General features: G+C 38.6%; 1 protein-coding gene across 2 annotated transcripts in view; it reads right to left on the bottom strand.

The window, feature by feature from the left end:
* Window positions 1–16,553, bottom strand: part of LOC121390171 (mucin-12-like) — an 83,352-nt gene that overhangs the window by 34,536 nt on the left and 32,263 nt on the right. For both annotated transcript variants that reach the window (XM_041521923.1, XM_041521922.1), the window contains exon 3: window positions 15,217–15,308. The gene's annotated coding sequence lies outside the window, so the exon portion shown is untranslated. The remainder of the gene's footprint in view (window positions 1–15,216; window positions 15,309–16,553) is intronic.

Below are 16,553 nucleotides of genomic sequence, written 5' to 3' on the forward strand. Positions count from 1 at the left end.
GATATTAACATGACAATGTCTGGTACTGGAAAAGTACTTACTATGAGATATTAACATGACAATGTCTGGTACTGGAAAAGTACTTACTATGAGATATCAACATGACAATGTCTTGTACTGGAAAAGTACTTACTATGAGATATCAACATGACAATGTCTGGTACTGGAAAAGTACTTACTATGAGATATCAACATGACAATGTCTGGTACTGGAAAAGTACTTACTGTAAGATATTAACATGATAATTTAGTGTCTTGTACTGGGAACGTACTTATGTTTCCGATATTAACAAAGACAGTAAATCAATCAGACAAAAACCATAAAATCTTATTGCTCATCACTCATGGTGAAATATTTCTGCCACATTCCACAGCGGAACTGACACAGGGATTACTGGATGGAAACAGATGTGCAGATTGCATGTGGAGATTCATTATCTGGCTGCACTCATCTCATAAGGCTGGTATGTTCCTGTTGTGTACTAACTATCATAATCAACACCACTGCAAGATTCCCACTTTCCTCATCTTGCAGTAAAACCTGCCTAGCCTCATAACCACAGGTACATGTGTGTGCCGCTTAATTGTGTTACCATGACATCCACAGCATTGCAATTTCTCTGCTTCAAGATATATTGAAAATAACAGCAGTTTTATATAACATAGAAGTTCAAAGCTTTCAAATTATTAGAATTTTTTTATTATTATTTAAGATTCCTAAAAAAAAAAAGATAAAATATTTTAGATATATAAATAAAAAACCAATTATTTTTATAAAGTACAAAAGATCAAAGAGAAATAATTCCTTGAGAAATGTCTTGTGAAAAAGTGATAGAAATTTTAAAAGAGAAAAGAGAATGTTGTCAGAATGTGGTTCCTGCAAAGACTGCCAGTGTTCCTTGACAACTGGAACAGATGGAGCCAATCAGCTTTCCTTTAAAATGCCAGCCAACAAGCCAAGACTGTCTATCAAAGGCTGTGGTATGTGCTGTCCTGTTCAAGGAAAAGTGGTTGTGAAAGACCTCCTGAAATCTAACAATTGAGAGAGAGAGAGAGAGAGAGAGAGAGAGAGAGAGAGAGAGAGAGAGAGAGAGAGAGAGAGAGAGAGAGAGAGAGCAAGAGAGAGAGAGAGAGAGAGAGAGAGACAGAGACAGAGACAGAGACAAAGAGACAGAGAGAGAGGGAGGACAGTAAAAACTTCAAGCTGCATGAGGAAGAGACTAGTTTAACAACAAACATTTGGTAATTTTAGAGAGGAAACCCACTACATTTTTCCATTAGCAGCAAAGGATCTTTTATATGCACCATCCTACAGACAGGATAACACATACCACAACCTTTGATATACCATATACTAGTCATGGTGCAGTGGGTGGAACGAGATATAGCCCACCGATGGGGATTGATCTCACACTGACTGCACATCAAGTGATAGCTTTACCACTGGGCTACGTCCCGTTCCAGTTTAACAAACAAGTACATGATACATATTCCGTGATCTATACACGCGTCATTAAAAATATGTCCTTGTGTAAACAGAAACTCTTTCATCTCCACAACACTCTCTGTACAATGGATATAATTATTGATGACAAACATTCTGCTACACCTGTGGGCAATAAACCGGTTACTAAAAGTTTTAAAGTCTACTGGTGTGTGACCGATGATGTAGAGATGATGTAGAACAGCTGGACATCCCAGTGGGAGGTGCCTAGCACTAAATGGTCGAGTTCATAAATAAATCACACAGCCTCACTGTGTATATTGGTAACAATCAATACACAGATCATGTATCACTTTTCATGTAAAGCCACCACCTGTATAAATAATTTAACAGTCATCATTAGCAACACAAACTTCACTTATCCATGACACTGATATAGATATATACTGTGGGTCTAATTTACAAAGCTTGTTTTTGTCTTGTACATGAGTTCCACATGTTTTTACAATGCTAAAACATCTGTGTTCAATCTTATACATGAGTTCCACATGTTTTTACAATGCTAAAACATGTGTGTTTAATCTTATATATGAGTTCCACATGTTTTTACAATGCTTAAACATCTGTGTTTAATCTTATACCTAAGTACCACATGCTTTTACAATCTTAAACATCTGTGTTTAATCTTATACCTGAGTTCCAATTGTTTTTACAATGCTTAAACATCTGTGTTTAATCTTATACCTGAGTTCCATATGTTTTACTTTGCTTAAACATCTGTGTTTAATCTTATACCTGAGTTCCACATGCTTTTACAATGCTTAAACATCTGTGTTTAATCTTATACCTGAGTTCCACATGTTTTTACAATGCTTAAACATCTGTGTTTAATCTTATACCTGAGTTCCAATTGTTTTTACAATGCTTAAACATCTGTGTTTAATCTTATACCTGAGTTCCACATGCTTTTACAATTCTTAAACATCTGTGTTTAATCTCTTATACCTGAGTTCCACATTGCTTAAACATCTTTTTACAATGCTTAAACATCTGTGTTTAATCTTATACCTGAGTTCCAATTGTTTTTACAATGCTTAAACATCTGTGTTTAATCTTATACCTGAGTTCCACATGCTTTTACAATTCTTAAACATCTGTGTTTAATCTTATACCTGAGTTCCACATGTTTTACAATGCTTAAACATCTGTGTTTAATCTTATACCTGAGTTCCACATGCTTTTACAATGCTTAAACATCTGTGTTTAATCTTATACCTGAGAGTTGTTTTTACAATGCACTTATACCTGAGTTCCACATGCTTTTTACTTAAACATCTGTGTTTAATGCTGAGTTACATGTTTTACAATGCTTAAACATCTGTGTTTAATCTTATACCTGAGTTCCACATGCTTTTACAATGCTTAAACATCTGTGTTTAATCTTATACCTGAGTTCCACATGTTTTTACAATGCTTAAACATCTGTGTTTAATCTTATACCTGAGTTCCACATGCTTTTACAATGCTTAAACATCTGTGTTTAATCTTATACCTGAGTTCCAATTGTTTTTACAATGCTTAAACATCTGTGTTTAATCTTATACCTGAGTTCCACATGTTTTTACAATGCTTAAACATCTGTGTTTAATCTTATACCTGAGTTCCACATGCTTTTACAATGCTTAAACATCTGTGTTTAATCTTATACCTGAGTTCCACATGCTTTTACAATGCTTAAACATCTGTGTTTAATCTTATACCTGAGTTCCACATGCTTTTACAATGCTTAAACATCTGTGTTTAAGAAAAACAGGATTGGTAAATTTGGCCTTGTGAGTTTAAATCTTTATATTCTCCAATACAATTTTAAAAATTATTTGTTTTATTTTATTTTTTATTGTTTGTTATACGACTGGCCCCTTTCCTTTCTCTTCTTTTCAATTCCATCTCATTTCTTCCTGATCTGGCAGCTCCTCCCATCTTTCCACCTCCACATCCCAGGCCTTGTCTCTCCAACCACAACAGGTGCTTGTCTCTTGTGGCTATACATGTCACACACCTGCTAATTCCCATCAGCTTTTAGCTGTGGATTTAGTCTGACCACTTCGGGGAGTGTTCAGTAGTTACTTCTGGCATTGTTGAGACACACTTGTAACTACCTACTGTACTCCCCTAATACTGGCAGTCATTAGTTAGTGCCATGGGTCAGACCAGTTTTATCCATGGCAGAAGATGAGGATACCAGGTGAGTGCAGGGAAGAAATTTGGTATTAATTTTTTATGAGGAAAAGTTTGCTTTGTTTAACGACACCACTAGAGCACATTGATTTATAAATCATTCACTATTGGATGTCAAACATATGGTAATTTTGACATATAGTTTTAGAGAGGAAACCTGCTACATTTTTCCATTAGTAGCAAGGGATCTTTCCCACAGAGAGGATAGGACATACCACGTCCTTTGCTATACCAGTCATGGTGCACTGGCTGGAACAAGAAATAGCCCAATGGGCATACCAACGGGGATCGATCCCAAACCGACTGCGCATCAAGCAAGCACTTTACCACTGGGTTACATTCCACCCCTTTTTTATGAGGAACTGTTTCCTAAACCAGACTATATTAAGCTGCGGGTGGGACGTAGCCAAGTGGTAAAGCACTCACTTGATGCATGGTTGGTCTGGGATTGATCCCCATCGGTGGGCCCATTGGGCTATTTCTTGTTCCAGCCAGTGTACCACGACTGGTATATCAAAGGCCATGGTATGTGTCATCCTATCTGTGGGATGGTGCATATAAAAGATCCCTCTCTAAGACTATATGTCAGAATTACCAAATGTTTGACATCCAATAGCTGATGATTAATAAATTAGTGAACTCTAGTGGTGTCGCTAAACAAAACAAACTTTAGGTTTTAACTTTATATTAAGCTGCTACAAGTAACGACCCATGCTAGGGGTCTGACCTGAGGGAGCCATGCCCGAACCTTCAATGGATATACACTGTAGGCATGTAAAAACAAGTCTGTGAGTTCTGAGTTATATCACAACATATGGTGGCGCCTACTGGTTTTACTGCATATAATGTCTATATACACAAGAACTGGGCACAGTTTACGAGGTCCTCTCCTAATTACAAAAATTTAATTTTACAATAACAGTGAATGCAATTTCTAAATCAATCAATCAATCAATCAATCAATCAATCAATAGACAGACAGACAGACAGACAGACAGACAGACAGACAGACAGACAGACAGACAGACAGACAGACAGACAATCAATCAATCAATCAAGTAAACAACTGAATAAACAGTTGGTATGTTGTATACACACAGTTTGTATAAACTGCTGATTAAGCACAACTTTCCTTTTCTAATGTTTATGTAATCGCCTGATCAATCACAACAGCTTGCCTTCAGGTTTGAGATTTTCTTTTGACAACCAACATCTGTATATAACAACTGGTTAAAAATCCTTATAATAGCTAAAGCTTTGTCTGTCTGTATGGGAGATTTGAACCGGGGACCACTGGGACAAACATCCAGTGCTCTATGAAGCCAGTTAACAGTGAATTATTACAGCAGCCAGTAGGAGTAAGGGGTGAGATGTAGCCCAATATTAAAGCTTTGTCTGTCTGTATGGGAGATTTGAACCGGGGACCACTGGGACAAACATCCAGTGCTCTATGAAGCCAGTTAATAGTGAATTATTACAGCAGCCAGTAGGAGTAAGGGGTGAGATGTAGCCCAATATTAAAGCTTTGTCTGTCTGTATGGGAGATTTGAACCGGGGACCACTGGGACAAACATCCAGTGCTCTATGAAGCCAGTTAACAGTGAATTATTACAGCAGCCAGTAGGAGTAAGGGGTGAGATGTAGCCCAATATTAAAGCGTTCACTTGATGCACGGTCACTCTAGGATCCATCCCCATTGGGGGGCCCCATTGGGTCATTTCTCATTCCAGCCAGTGTACCACAACTGGTATATCAAAGGTTGTGGTATGTACTACCCTGTTTGTGAGATGGTGTATATAAAAGATCCCTTGCTACTAATGGAAACATGTAGCAAGTTTCTTCTCTAAGACTGTGTCAGAATTACCAAATGTTTGACATCCAATAGCCGATGATTAATAAATCAATGTGCTCTATTGGTGTCATTAAACAAAACAAACTAACTGTCCTGGACAGACAGCCAAGATAGTTGAGGTGTGTGTCCAGGACAGTGTGCTTGAACATTAATTGGATATAAGCACAAAAATAAGTTGAAGTGAACTTAATGTGTTGTAATGAAGGAGGTTCTCTCCAATTAGTGTTGTAATGAAGGAGTTTCTCTCCAATTAGTGTTGTAATGAAGGAGGTTCTCTCCAATTAGTGTTGTAATGAAGGAGGTTCTCTCCAATTAGTGTTGTAATGAAGGAGGTTCTCTCCAATTAGTGTTGTAATGAAGGAGGTTCTCTCCAATTAGTGTTGTAATGAAGGAAGTTCTCTCCAATTAGTGTTGCGGGGATTCCTTAGGTTTTTCCAACATTACATAAACATTACCATCAAAAATATTACCACAGCATACAAAATATTACCATATCATATGAAATATTACCACAGCATACGAAATATTACTACAGCATACGAAATATTACCACAGCATACGAAATAGTACCACAGCATACAAAATATTACCATAGCATATGAAATATTACCATAGCATATGAAATATTACCATAGCATACAAAATATTACCACAGCATACAAAATATTACCACAGCATACAAAATATTACCACAGCATACGAACTATTACCACAGCATACGAAATATTACCATAGCATATGAAATATTACCACAGCATACAAAATATTACCATAGCATATGAAATATTACCATAGCATACGAAATATTACCATAGCATATAAATATTACCATAGCATATGAAATATTACCATAGCATATGAAATATTACCATAGCATACGAAATATTACCATAGCATACGAAATATTACCACAGCATACGAAATATTACCACAGCATACGAAATATTACCACAGCATACGAAATATTACCACAGCATACGAAATATTACCACAGCATATGAAATATTACCATAGCATACGAAATATTACCATAGCATATAAATATTACCATAGCATATGAAATATTACCATAGCATATGAAATATTACCATAGCATATGAAATATTACCATAGCATACGAAATATGACCACAGCATACGAAATATTACCATAGCATACGAAATATTACCATACGAAATATTACCACAGCATACAAAATATTACCACATTATACAAAATATTACCATAGCATACGAAATATTACCATAGCATATAAATATTACCATAGCATATGAAATATTACCATAGCATACGAAATATTACCACAGCATACGAAATATTACCATAGCATACAAAATATTACCATAGCATACAAAATATTTTTATGAAGACACCTTAACATATTTTAAACTATGGGTGTGTGGAAAGAAAAAAGAAAGAAAGGAATAATGAAAGAAAGAAATGAAGGAAAGAAGGAGGAAAGGAAATAATTCTTTTATGACACTCTTAACATTTTTATTTACAGTTACCGGTAGTTAATGTTTTTCATGCTGGGGTGTCATTAAACATTCATTCATTCGTTCGTTCGTTCGTTCGTTCGTTCGTTCGTTCGTTCGTTCGTTCATTCATTAGTTCATTCATTCATTCATGATAGGATGAGAAAACACCAAATCACTTAGTTAAGATTGTTTTGTTTAACGACACCACTAGAGCACTTTCATTTATTAATCACTGGCTATTGGATGTCAAACATTGGTAATTTTTTAAACATGATCTTAAGAGAAAAACCAGTTGGATGAAACCAGCTACATTTTTCCCTTAGCAGCAAGGGATCTTTTACTTGCACTTCCCCACAGACAAGACAGCACATACCATGGCCTTTGATAAATCAGTCATGGGGAACTGGTTGCAATGGTTGTCACCAACAGCTGATGTATTTTCTGTGCTGGGGTGTCATTAAATATTCATTCATTCATTTGGTTGGGATGGAAGGAAGGAAGTGTTTTAACGATGCACTCAACACATTTTATTTACTGGCGTCGGGTGGTTGGGATTAAAAAAACTATCCAATCAGAGAATGAGTCCACTTAGGTGATTCGATCCTACGATGCAAGCATTTCAAGAGAGCACTATACAACCGAGCTACATCTCACCCTCTTCAAAAAAAATTAAAAGTTAAAGTTTATTTTGTTTAATGACACCACTAGAGTACATTGATTTATTAATCATTGGCTATTGGATGTCAAACATTTTGTAATTCTGAATTAATCTTAGAGAGGAAACCCTCTATATTTTTTCATTAGTAGCAAGGGATCTTTTATATGCATCATCCCACAAACAGGATAGCACATATCACGATCATTGATATACCAGTTGTGGTGCACTGGTTGGAAGAGAAATAGCCCAATGGGTCCAATGACTGGGATCGATCCTACAGACCGACTGCACATCAGACAAGCACTTTCATTAGCACTGGGCTACATTTCACCTACTTCATCAATAAAAAACAAACTCACTGACACTTAGTGACAACTGCTACTGCATACAGATTCCAGATATAATGTGTGTATTCAACATTTTGACTGATATATCAAAGGTCGTGGTATGTGCTATCCTGTTTGTGGGATAGGGCATATAAAAGATCCCTTGCTACTAATGAAAAATGCAGAAGGTTTCCTATCTAAGACTATATATCAGAATTACCAAATGTTTCACATCCAACAGCCGATGAGTAATAAATCAATGTGCTCTAGTGGTGTCGTTAGGCAAAAACAAACATAGTGAACTGTGAACCTCAGTGACAACTGGTACTGCACACAGATTCTGCATGTAATATGGATGTAATGTGTGTGTTCGACATTCCGAGGCAGATTCTGCATGTCACATGGATGTAATGTGTGTGTTCGACATTCCGAGGCAGATTCTGCATGTAACATGGATGTAACGTGTCTCTTCGACATTCCGAAGCAGATTCTGCATGTAACATGGATGTAATGTGTGTCTTCGACATTCCAAGGCAGATTCTGCATGTAACATGGATGTAACGTGTGTCTTCGACATTCCGAGGCAGATTCTGCATGTAACATGGATGTAACGTGTGTGTTCGACATTCCAAGGCAGATTCTGCATGTAACATGGATGTAACGTGTGTCTTCCACATTCCGAGGCAGATTCTGCAGGTAACATGGATGTAACGTGTGTCTTCGACATTCCAAGGCAGATTCAGCATGTCACATGGATGTGATGTGTGTATTCGACATTCCGAGGCAGATTCTGCATGTCACATGGATTTGATGTGTGTGTTCGACATTCCGAGGCAGATTCTGCGTGTAACGTGGACGTAATATGTGTATTCGACATTCTGAGGCAGATTCTGCGTGTAACATGGACGTAATATGTGTGTTCGACATTCCGAGGCAGATTCTGCATGTAACATGGACGTAATGTGTGTGTTCGACATTCCGAGGCAGATTCTGCATGTAACATGGACGTAATGTGTGTGTTCGACATTCCGAGGCAGATTCTGCATGTAATATGGATATGATGTGTGTATTCGACATTCCGGGGCAGATTCTGCATGTAACATGGATGTAAAGTGTGTGTTCGACATTCCGAGGCAGATTCTGCATGTAATATGGATGTAAAGTGTGTGTTCGACATTCCGAGGCAGATTCTGCATGTAATATGGATGTAATGTGTGTATTCGACATTCCGAGGCATGTTAGTGGAAGATTATTGATCTGGGACAGGTTCTTGCGAGTGGATTAGTTCTCGTGTAACAATATTGGTGTAAGAGTGTATCGGTGTTCATCTGTGTCAAAACCAGACATAGCCTCCTCATTTGATCTCCAGAGAAAAGAGAAAGAAATGTTTTATTTAAAGACGCACACTGACCACATTTTATTTACGGTTATATGGCATCGGACATATGGTTAAGGACCACACAGATATTGAGAGAAAGAAGAAACCTGCTGTCGCCACTTCATGGGTTACTCTTTTCGATTAGCAGCAAGGGATCTGTTATATGCACCATCATAAAGACAGGATAGTACATACCATGGCCTTTGATGTAACAGTCGTGGTGCACTGGCTGGAACGAGAAATAGCCCAATGGGCCCACTGATGAGGATCGATCCCAGACCGACCACGCATCGAGCGAGCGCTGTAGCACTGGGCTACGTCCTGCCCCTTCATTTAGTGTTAAACACACTGACGTAACAGGCTGATATCTCACCATATGTTTGTCTGTACTGGGACATACCTAGTGGGGCAGCAGGTGGGGTGGAGGGGCGTCAGTCATGTTAACCCCACTCGAACCCCTTCATTTAGTGTTAAACACACTGACGTAACAGGCTGATATCTCACCATATGTTTGTCTGTACTGGGACATACCTAGTGGGGCAGCAGGTGGGGTGGAGGGGTGTCAGTCATGTTAACCCCACTCGAACCCCTTCATTTAGTGTTAAACACACTGACGTAACAGGCTGATATCTCACCATATGTTTGTCTGTACTCAAACATACCTAGTGGGGCAGCAGGTGGGGTGGGGGGGCGTCAGTCATGTTAACCCCACTCGAACCCCTTCATTTAGTGTTAAACACACTGACGTAACAGGCTGATATCTCACCATATGTTTGTCTGTACTCAAACATACCTAGTGGGGCAGCAGGTGGGGTGGGGGGGCGTCAGTCATGTTAACCCCACTCGAACCCCTTCATTTAGTGTTAAACACACTGACGTAACAGGCTGATATCTCACCATATGTTTGTCTGTACTGGGACATACCTAGTGGGGCAGCAGATGGGGTGGGGGGGGGGGGTGTCAGTCATGTTAACCCCACTCGAACCCCTTCATTTAGTGTTAAACACACTCACGTAACAGGCTGATATCTCACCATATGTTTGTCTGTACTGGGACATACCTAGTGGGGCAGCAGGTGGGGTAGGGGGCGTCAGTCATGTTAACCCCACTCGAACCCCTTCATTTAGTGTTAAACACACTGACGTAACAGGCTGATATCTCACCATATGTTTGTCTGTACTGGGACATACCTAGTGGGGCAGCAGGTGGGGTGGGGGGGGCATCAGTCATGTTAACCCCACTCGAACCCCTTCATTTAGTGTTAAACACACTGACGTAACAGGCTGATATCTCACCATATGTTTGTCTGTACTGGGACATACCTAGTGGGGCAGCAGGTGGGGTGGGGGGGGCGTCAGTCATGTTAACCCCACTCGAACCCCTTCATATAGTGTTAAACACACTGACGTAACAGGCTGATATCTCACCATATGTTTGTCTGTACTGGGACATACCTAGTGGGGCAGCAGGTGGGGTGGGGGGCGTCAGTCATGTTAACCCCACTCGAACCCCTTCATTTAGTGTTAAACACACTGACTTAACAGGCTGATATCTCACCATATGTTTGTCTGTACTGGGACATACCTAGTGGGGCAGCAGGTGGGGTGGGGGGCATCAGTCATGTTAACCCCACTCGAACCCCTTCATTTAGTGTTAAACACACTGACATAACAGGCTGATATCTCACCATATGTTTGTCTGTACTGGGACATACCTAGTGGGGGAGCAGGTGGGGTGGGGAGGCATCAGTCATGTTAACCCCACTCGAACCCCTTCATTTAGTGTTAAACACACGCAGGTAACAGGCTGATATCTCACCATATGTTTGTCTGTACTGGGACATACCTAGTGGGGGAGCAGGTGGGGTGGGGGGGCGTCAGTCATGTTAACCCCACTCGAACCCCTTCATTTAGTGTTAAACACACTGACGTAACAGGCTGATATCTCACCATATGTTTGTCTGTACTGGGACATACCTAGTGGGGGAGCAGGTGGGGTGGGGGGGTGTCAGTCATGTTAACCCCACTCGAACCCCAAAACAGTTACTTGTTTATGCTATTACATAATATGCAGACACCGGCCTCAGTGGCGTCGTGGCAGGCCATCGGTCTACAGGCTGGTAGGTACTGGGTTCGGATCCCAGTCGAGGCATGGGATTTTTAATCCAGATATCGACTCCAAACCCTGAGTGAGTGCTCCACAAGGCTCAATGGGTAGGTGTAAACCACTTGCACCGACCAGTGATCCATAACTGGTTCAACAAAGGCCATGGTTTGTGCTATCCTGCCTGTGGGAAGTGCAAATAAAAGATCCCTTGCTGCCAATCGGAAGAGTAGCCCATGTAGTGGCGACAGCGGGTTTCCTCTCAAAATCTGTGTGGTTCTTAACCATATGTCTGATGCCATATAACCGTAAATAAAATGTGTTGAGTGCGTTATTAAATAAAACATTTCTTAATATGCAGACATTTTTTTTGCAAATGTTTCTGGTTTATATATTATATAAACAAGAAATTTAAAACAAGAAATGTATGCCAAAAAAAATGTAGGATGCAAAAGTAGCATCAAAGGCATTTTTTCATTGAATTTTTACAATTAATGTGTACTAGAGAAAAATGTGTCAGGTTTACAAAACATACATGTGTATATATCCGGTACATGTAATTAAGTAACTTCAAAGTGATCTAGAAAATTAAAAGTTCCACAGCAATTAAATGCCACAAAAAACTGAAAACATGACGACAGTCTCCATGGCACTGCCAGTTGCTGTGCACAGTTAATTGTCATGGTTATACAGGAGGATGAAAATAGACCAAAATATGGGAAGAAGAAAGAGCTGATTAAAAACAGAGTTGGGGAAACATTATAGTATATTGTAAAATTTAAGAGACCAAAGAAATGTGAAATTCAAAATTATAATAACAGGGGTGTAGTGTGGTCAGGACTGTGTGTGGGGTGAGGGTTGGGTGGGGTGGGGTGGGGTGGGGGTCAAACTTGAACCTAGTGAACACTTTTGTCTGTTTCCCCTAATATTGCACTGTACAAATTTTATTTTAGCTTCAGTGTGGGTGTCGTCCAAACCCTCATACACACACACAGCCTACGCCCCTGAATAAAATGTGTTGCTTTAGGCATGAAATAAGAATGAACAATGAGCCTCTTGTTCGGTGATTTCCAGCTGACAAATATTTGAAACAAGAATGTTTCTGTTTTAATGAATATCATATACAGTGAACCCCTCTAAACCGGACACCCACTCGACCAAGTAAAAAGTCCTTTTTAAGGGGGGTCTGGTTTTGAGAGGTTATGTTCTGTCTGATTTTTAAAAAGGAACCGTGAAAAACATCCAGTTTTGAGAGAATTCTGGTTTACAGAGGGTCTGGTTTTCAGAGGTTTTACTGTAGAATATTTGACACTGGTTCTTTTGTCACTCAGTGTATATTTATGAATTGTTCAGTGCTGCAAGGTCAGTGAGTGGGTTGTTACCAACACTCGACACTCGGTGCTAGTGAGGAGTGTCGGGGTGGGGGAATGGATGTAGCTCAGTGGCAGAACAGGGGTGGGGTATAGGTCAGTCCTAGAGTTGAGCAGGATAGGATGTAACTCAGTGGCAGATTGCGGGGAGGGATGTGTGTATCTCAGAAATAAAGCAGGCCTGATATATAATTCAGTGGTACATTGGGAGGGGTGTGAGTAACTCTGGAGTAAACTAGGGGTGGAATATTGGATGATGAACAAGGTAGGAAATAACTCAGAGGTAGATTGGGAGGGGTGTCTGTATCTCGGGAGTAAACTAGGGGTGGAATACTGGATGATGAACAAGGTAGGAAGTAACTCAGAGGTAGATTGGGCGGGGTGTCTGTATCTCGGGAGTAAACTAGGGGTGGAATACTGGATGATGAACAAGGTAGGAAATAACTCAGAGGTAGATTGGGCGGGGTGTCTGTATCTCGGGAGTAAACTAGGGGTGGAATACTGGATGATGAACAAGGTAGGAAGTAACTCAGTGGTAGATTGGGAGGGGTGCATGCAACTCAGGAGAAAAGCAGGGCTGGGATGTAGTTCAGTGATAGATTGGGAGGGGTGTGTGTAGCTCAAGAGTAAACTAGGGGTGGAATATTGGATGATGAACAAGGAAGGAACTCAGAGGTAGATTGGGAGGGGTGCATGCAACTTATGAAAAAAGTAGGGCTGGAATAGAATATAGGTCAATTCTTGTCTCTTAAAATGTAGCTCATTGAAATCATATTTTGAATTTGAATTTCATCTCCTTATTTTCCAAGAACTGATGGCAGCTACATGTATTTTAATGGACACATATTGACATTTTTTATGTACAGTATAACCTCGATTTAACGCCAACCAATGTTCCAAAATAATTTTGGCGTTATATCGAGTTGGCGGTATAGTGAGGGTGCCTTGGGTTTACTACCAAACTTATTTTTTTTATAATACGCGAAGTCGGAAATGTTTAGTTTATCACCAAAGGACCTGGCTTTAACTCTCAGAATTTCATCTGTAATAGAGACCTTGCTGAACCATAAGAATAATGCTTCTTCCAAATGCGGCGTTTTCCCAATTTCAGGTTTTTTCGGGCCGGTTCGACATTTTCATCTTCCCACTTTTCCTTTTGAAGTAGAATATCGCCAACTGTCCTTCGTTTTACAGGATAGGCCCACAACGCTGAAAAGTGATTGGCTATATCTTGTTGACTTTTAGTTGAATTTATCTTCGAGTACTGAACAATTTCTCTTTTTTTAACCGCGTCTAATACGATAAGTTTTTGCTTTAAATTCATTCTGCTGTAATAAAATGCGTTACCGGTGTCGTCGCATTTATGCCAAAGCTAAATAGCAACTTAACATGAGGCCATGGTCGAAATATGCTTGAGCATAATAACACTTACCTAAAGTTTGTTTATTAATTAAACTTGAGTCGTTGCTGCCAGCACTTCAAAGACCCGACAGAACAATCCGCGATTGAAATAATGAATCTAATGCACCCCTCTGTCACATGATCACTATAGTGGCTGTTCTTTCTATACCGAGTGTTGATTGGACACAAACACCGCGCCTGCTTAAACAATTCTAGCACTTACATCCGTTAATTGCTACACAATAAACAAAAACAGATTCAGTGTGTACTGCCAGTGTACAACGGTGTTAGGATTTCCCCAATCAACAGATCGCTAGTAATTATGTCACTATAATCAACTTTGTGACCAGACCATTGGCGGCAAAATCGAGGGAATTATAATGGCTAAATGGAGTTCGGTTCAAAAACGTCGTTGGCGGATACCGAGGGTGGCGTTATATCGAGGGAAATAAACATGAATGAAAACGGTACTTTAAAGAAAGTTAGCGGTATGCAAGGTTGGCGTTAAATCGGGGGGCAATAAATCGAGGGTACACTGTATTTCATATTTTAACCAAGGATTCTGTTTATGCTGGATGTCAGCACATCACAATTTAATATTCTTGAGTTAAATATGAAAAGATTATATTTCATTTGTAGAACTTACTTGTAACAAATAAATGTAAAAATACTGAAATACTTGCAACTTTGAAAATGTGCCTTTAATACAAGTAGCTGTGCCAAACACAGTATCAGATCAATAACTGCTATAGTTTTTAAAACAAGAAAAATCACAATATCATTTTAAAGAAGTACAATTTTCATGGTTGCAAGAACATGTTTGAAAGACATAAATTATTCAATAAATACACATTATACATGCAAACATTCTTGAAAAAAAAAGAGACAAAAAGAAAAGATATCTCTGTCAGCAACAAAAAGTACTGTTACATTAAAATGAAAATATTTCCAGTAGTATAATTAGTTACCAGATCATGATGAGGCTGTAGTAGTTGCTGTATATCCTCCCGTCGCTGGCTGCATACCGATCCTTGTGAAGCGAGTTTACGATGTGCTGTCACTGTAAAAGAGAAACACTGAGCGTAAAATACAAAACAGCTGGCTAGCGGATCAATACAAAACATGGAATAGTCACACTGTGCAATAAACCCCATATATCGCTTATACGTGTACATTATATTGTGTGGTACATAACAAGTGATTAATCAGTATTTCACATATACGTGTACATTATATTGTGTGGTACATAACAAGTGATTAATCAGTATTTCACATATACGTGTACATTATATTGTGTGGTACATAACAAGTGATTAATCAGTATTTCACATATACAGCTACATATTGTGTGGTATATAACAAGTATTAATCAGTATTTCACATATACAGCTACATATTGTGTGGTATATAACAAGTATTAATCAGTATTTCACATATACAGCTACATATTGTGTGGTATATGACAAGTATTAATCAGTATTTCACATATACAGCTACATATTGTGTGGTATATGACAAGTATTAATCAGTATTTCACATATACATCTACATATTGTGTGGTATATAACAAGTATTAATCAGTATTTCACATATACAGCTACATATTGTGTGGTATATAACAAGTATTAATCAGTATTTCACATATACAGCTACATATTGTGTGGTATATAACAAGTATTAATCAGTATTTCACATATACAGCTACATATTGTGTGGTATATAACAAGTATTAATCAGTATTTCACATATACAGCTACATATTGTGTGGTATATAACAAGTGATTAAAGGTACATTCCTGAGTTTGCTGCATTTTTTAAGATGTTATCGACTAACAGAGACTTTATAACAATTGTAACTACATATCAAATATAAAACATTTGGCATAAAATATTAATGGCTGTGTATTAAATGTGTTTCTGATCGTTCTAATATTTGTACTAGGTTAAATTTCATTTTATTTCCTAAAATATTTTTTTTCGTACATACAGAATTATTTTAAGGTAAAATCCAGTTTGGGCTTCTTACAAATATTAAGACAATCAGAAACACATTGAATATACAGACACTGATATTCTAAACAAACAAAAACATTTAATATGGAAGTTTAATCATAGAAATATTTTATTAGTCGGAAACACCTTATAATGCAGCAAACTCAGGAGAGTTCTGTTAATCAGTATTTCATACGTACATCATTCTACTCACAATGTTAGTTGTAATCCATTTAATAAATGTGTCATGATTCGTAAGCTGTTAGGTAGTAATTAAAATATGAATAAACATTGTTATTACCCCTTCTCGCCA

The sequence above is a fragment of the Gigantopelta aegis genome, chromosome 15 (assembly GCF_016097555.1).
Source record: "Gigantopelta aegis isolate Gae_Host chromosome 15, Gae_host_genome, whole genome shotgun sequence".
Lineage (NCBI taxonomy): Eukaryota > Metazoa > Mollusca > Gastropoda > Neomphalida > Peltospiridae > Gigantopelta > Gigantopelta aegis.